This window comes from Nanorana parkeri, unplaced genomic scaffold (genome assembly GCF_000935625.1).
Source record: "Nanorana parkeri isolate BGI_ZX_2015 unplaced genomic scaffold, ASM93562v1 scaffold189, whole genome shotgun sequence".
NCBI lineage: Eukaryota > Metazoa > Chordata > Amphibia > Anura > Dicroglossidae > Nanorana > Nanorana parkeri.
Genome location: NW_017306457.1, coordinates 589793 through 595666, shown reverse-complemented (window position 1 = coordinate 595666; position 5874 = coordinate 589793). Strand labels below are relative to the sequence as shown.

Sequence of the window (5874 nt, the reverse complement as noted above, 5' to 3'; positions counted from 1 at the left end):
AATGTTGGCAGCCATATTTTCTCGTCAAATAAACAGGCTCCTCTGCTACCCGCTGAGTTACTATTCCCATTTCATGTACATGAGTGGGCTGACTCGTTAAAACAACACGCTCCTTGTGTGGCTGATATATTATTTTAAAAGTTGTTAATCAGGTAGATCAAACTAAGCAACATTAGTCAAATCCTCTAATGGTTAATCTGAAAATCTCAATATTTAATGCCATATCATAAATATTAAAATAATAACTCAACATATGTGCTCATTAGATACACACTATACTTTGTCTTTAAGCAAGACCGGTATATCTTGGATATGTCTGTCTTCCCTAAAGACTTTGGTTGCAAGTTTGAGTTTGATTGCAAGTTTGAGGGTGCCAGAGCAAGGCCACTCAATCTTTGTCATTGAACCGTTCCTGTTCCAGTAGCACAGGAATGGGCCTATTGGCCCTGGAAATCACATGGGCAGAAACGGTGATGCAGTTGAGTGGAAGATGTCTGTGAAGGTTCTCATTCATCCAGGCCATGGTATATCTGTAAAAAATAAGTCAAGGCAACTGGACTTGCTGTATTTTTCTTGAAGACATTTCACTGGACATCCAACCAGCTTTCTCAATTCAGAATGACTTGTACACTTGTATTATTCCCAGATAATTTTTTGTACAAGTCATTCTGAATTGAGAAAGCTGGTCGGATGTCCAGTGACAAGTCTTCAAGAAAAATACAGCAAGTCCAGTTGCCTTGACTTATTTTTTACAGATATAATTGAGTGGAAGGGTAATGTGTAGACAGATGAATGGCAGAAGGGAAGAGGTGGCATCCTAAAAGGAAGGTGCAAGGACCACAGCTGTATATTCAAAAGGATGACTTGCACAGTTTTTTTGTGTAGTCTATGCCCATCACTAACATAAAGATTTCACCACTGGACTCCTGGAGAGGTATGAGAAGCATGCAAGCCATTGAGCCTGCTAGATTCTCATCAGATGTGATTTATAAAAGCTTGAGTGGGCCAGACTTGTGCTTTTATTAGGACAAAGCATAAGAAACTTGTGTGGCCTGGCTGATGAATGACGTATGAAGAGGGTTCAGCTGCCCTGGCTGGCTGCTTTCTTGCTAAAAGAGTGTGGAACATGCTCTCCCTGGCTGCTATTTTCTTGTTCTAAAATAATTAGATCCTTAAACAGGAATGGGAACCATTTACTGTGTTTTTCAGTGGATGACCTACTACCTGGAGAGCTGTCAACCATCACCTGCAATGCCCTGTACGTTTCACTGCTTTCTTTTTTGGACAGAGTAAGTGTGATTCTGCAGCCATAATTGTAGCTGAGAATGTCACTCTTACTGGCTGTAATATGTTTTTCATGGGTAAAGAAAACTCCAGAAACCTTAACTTAATTCAGTCTCCAAATATCTGGAACTGTTCCTCAAGGAATACTCACCACTGAGAGGTCTCTGAAATCATATTAAAAAGAATTTTATGGGGTGAAAACGTTCAAGGAAAAATATAGTTGGAGGCATCTGGAGCTGGCATTGTTTCACAGACTGTGTGTGTCCAAGTGCGAAAATCTTACACAATGTCCACGTTCTCTTCGTCTCTACGCCCAAAACTTCAGCAGCTCAAAAAGAGTTCAGAAACTGAGCATATAATGAGATTGTTTCGTGGTATTGCCTAGTCTCTCATTACCATAATCAATATTTTATAGGCTTGCTGTCAGAATAAAGTTATACAGTCTTTCCACTGGTGAATTAAAGTTACAGTTCAGTCAAACGTGAAACATTTTAAATTTAAGCTGAATCAGGCGATAAATCTGTGTACCTACTTAGCGGTTCCAATTCTCTTCATTGATTTCCTGTTGGACACCTGACAAGTCTGGCTGTTAATTCCCCATAGTTTCTGCTGTTCTCCTTTATATCTAAAACCAAGAATAAAAATGTATTGTAGTTTACCAGTCTCTAGATGTGGTGGCTACATTTGTTTTCAGGTTACATACAATTTCTGCAAATACAGAAAAATACCTGTTGACCCTATTAGACATTCTGTAACCTCCTGCGGACTGAACTGATATCTCTATGTTAGATCAGCTTTCTCTGATATCTTCTGTAAGCTACAAATCCTCCCCCCCCCCATGAAATTGAGATAAGGCATGTAGTCCAAATCAGGAGAACATCCTAGGGTGACAACACTTATTGGAAGCAGGTGAAAATGAAGAAAAAAATTAAACTAATGCAACCATTACAACTACGATTTTTGAATTTAGATACTCTTTAATATCCCTGAATTCGACATTTGGCCTTTTAAAATGCAGACCAGAGGGGATTGCACACCTCCCTGTCTTTGAGCTTACTGCAGCCTTGACCACTCACACTGGAGTATTTCAGGGAGATTATGGACAAGGAATCATGTGATAAGATGTTGCAGTCCAGAAGCACAGTGAGTAGCCTACTGAACTGGGTTGCACTGAATTTTGTAAAACCCAGATTAACATTAATGAAGTCTACTTTCTGAATTTATGATTATTTCAGTGTTTCCCAACTAGGATTAGAAGTCCAGTAACTGACTTTGCCTGATTTAAAAAGTGGTCCCTGGAAAGTGTTTAGTGTTAAGAGTCTAGAATATACCACAAGTCTTTCACTTTTATTCAGTTTCTTCTATTTTATAGGCAACTACAGCCAGGGATGTGTGTGTGTGTGGGGGGGGGGTGGTTCATGTACCCCGGGTGGATGGAGAACTTCTCCCTTGGGGAGGGGGAGTAGCTCTGAGCCTTTGCCCCGGGTAAATAAAATCTCTAGCTTCCTCACTGACTACAGCACATGAATGCAGTCTTGAAAGCACCTGATTCTTTTTTTTTCTTTACTAAGGCCATATTTGTACAAGTATGTTTGAATGTGAGTGGTCAGCTCTACTTGACATCACTGGGCACCCCCTATTAGCGTCCATTCACATCTTTACAGTGCATTAATGCACATTATCTTGCGCCTTAACGTACAGTATGTTATGAAATCCCATTCATTTGGATTGAGTTCCTAATTCAACAAAACACACTAAAAATGTGTATGCAGTATTTTTAGCAATGCCGTGGGAGTAGAAAGGACAGGACTGGGAGCCAGCCAGTTGTGCTGTAGTGCTCATGTGCTAGCAAGGAGCATGTTGCATCCGTGTGCTGTTTCCCCACTCCTTATCCAATCACAAGCTGTAGCAAAAAAAAGATCAGATCTCCTGCCCTGCCAGATAGGGCTGTGCCAGCTGACAGACCTGGGTAAATCTCATAACTAGGTGAAGAGAAATACAAATACATGACAGGTTAATAGTTCCTATAGATGTATTTTATCTGAGTATTTAACCTCAACCTGTGTATCTAACCTCAACCAAACCTAAACCTAACATCAACTTTAACCCTAACTCTCAAGATGAGCTATAATCCTGTCACAGATAATTAAAGGAGAACTATGGGGTGAGTGAATTACACTCATCCCCATAGTTAGAGCCGTTGTGTGACACTGAAACTGTCACAGGTCGGCTATATTGATCGGTAAGTGAGGGAAGACTGGAGGGACGGACGGGTGTGGGGGCGGGCATAGCTGACTCTGCCTTTAGAGGTGGGTGGATTGCGACAGTATTGTTGGGATCCATCCCGGCTGCAGCGATCCCAGCATATAGCGGGCAATAGCCCGCTATATGCTGAGTTTTGGGTCACGGGGAGACGCAGTATATCACCAAAAAGAGAACTATTGAAAAAAAATGTTACCCCATAGTTCTCCTTTAAAAGTAAACCAAAACTAATGCCAGTTATAGGCAAACATGTTCATGTGCTTTAGCAAATCCATGCTGTAATATTTAAACAACAAAACAATGAAATAACCAGTACCACAAAACCTGCATCTAACTGTCGGCACATGGAATGCAACTAATTTGCAGTAAAGTGATTGTAAGCTCTCACAGGCAGGACTCTCCTTACCATTTTTTTTTTATTTGCATTGAACTGTAATATCTTTTATATATTGTGAAGCACTACACAAACTGTTGGTGCTATATAAATCCTGTATAATAATTATAATGCACATGTCAGTCTACCATCAGGTTACATCATGCTACCACAGGGCTGGTTCACTTACAGTTTGTATACTGCTCCACGCCCTCCAACCCCTCCCTCCAGTCGCAGGTGCCTCTGGCATCTTTCACCCTTCCTCTAGACTTAAGTTGGCACATTCAAAGCAACACTCCTTTGGGCTATAAACAAGTTTATTATTCAAGTTCCAGCGTGAACACTGACACTCTAGCTTACTCCTTCCTCTAAAGGGCTGACTGCAAAAATGCCATTGTACATGTACTTTGAGTGCTCCTGCATAAAGTTCCTGCCCATGAAGGAACTTCTGATGACAATACCTATGAACCTCTTAGCAATGGTTATTGGAAACCTCTGTAAGCACAGGGAGAAGTTCAAGGTTGACTCAGTAACGCAAAAGGGGACACAGCTTGGGCCAAATCTAGCCTTGGGTTCCAGGTGTGGCTGTAGCCGGGATGGTACTGCCAGTGATTCCAGCATAAGATTGCAAAATCCAGAAGTTCTACTTCAGTTGCTAAAGCTTTTAGACTATACATAACATGCATGAAAGAGCTCAGCACTTGCTCATAATCGTCACAATGCTACGAATCTTCAGCAATGGCTGATGGCAATCTGGCAGCATATTCATATTCTTATTGACACCTTGTGTGCCAGCCATCTGACAGCTTCATCAAGAGGTAGGTTGGTTGTCTGACAGCCACAAATAAGCAGCAGAAAAGGATACACCTATTACAATCAGACATAGTAAATATGCAATGGCTGTTTTTTAGGTTAACAAAGCCTACATTTTCATTATATTTTAATCTGTTTGTGTGTGCGTCAGTCCAATACTATTATTGTAATTATTATGTTGGCTTGAAGCACCCATTTGGGAACAGACGTTTTACCCTACAGATGTGGAAAATATACAAAGAATACTTAGAAAGGCTTTTGTTATTACGTGGCATTGAATGCATTAGCATGCCACTGGTACTAGATCACTTTGGACATAGATGAATCTCCCTCTTTAATCTTCGTAGTTTGTCATGACTAAAATTCCTATTTTAATTCTTAACAAATGTTCATTTACAGAAACACTTAAGAATAGGATAAGTGGCACCAACGCATGGTTACATTTGGGTCTACCGTAGAGACAACTGAAAACTTGAATGATGAGAAAAGATGTATTTATTCTGTTCTTTTCAGTGTATAAAACTCTTAAACCTGGTATATTAGATTGTTTTTATTTTTATAGATGAAAGTTTATTGATACTATTTATTAAAGGAGAACTATGGGGTTCTATCTTTTCTTTATTAATGCATTCCTTAGGCTAAATAAGTAAATTATGTAATTTACTATAATTAGCCAAAATGCACAATAAGGCTGTAAAACCTAATTTAAGGTGGTGGGCGGGGCTAAGCGCCGCAATGAGGAGACATCCCGACGTGTCTGACGGGATCCTCCCCACTGATCTTCCTCACTGTGACTGACAGTGATTCTTGAGAGCTGCTGCGCGTCCACGAATATATGGACATGCGCAGCAGCTCTCTTCTTATCTGCACGCCCCCGTGTGCCAGCCTTCAAGACAGCTTGATCCCCTCCCTCCTCCTCATCTGTCCCGCCTACTTCACGACACGTGTAGTGTACAGCACAGTCAGTCCATATATGGTGAATTATGTCACTGGGTATCCCTGCAGACTGGCAAGCATCCGATCAGCAGGGATCCCCAGTGACATCATTCATCATATATGCATTGGCCATACGTGGTAAATGCTGAAGAGAGAGAGAGGGCTCCTTCCCCTCTCTCTCCCTGCCATGTGTGACAGCAGCCTTA

At 41.0% G+C, this 5874-nt stretch overlaps 1 protein-coding gene across 1 annotated transcript in view; it reads left to right on the top strand.

Moving 5' to 3' along the window:
- Window positions 1-5874, top strand: part of CACNA2D3 (calcium voltage-gated channel auxiliary subunit alpha2delta 3) — a 786579-nt gene that overhangs the window by 570451 nt on the left and 210254 nt on the right. The window lies entirely within an intron of this gene.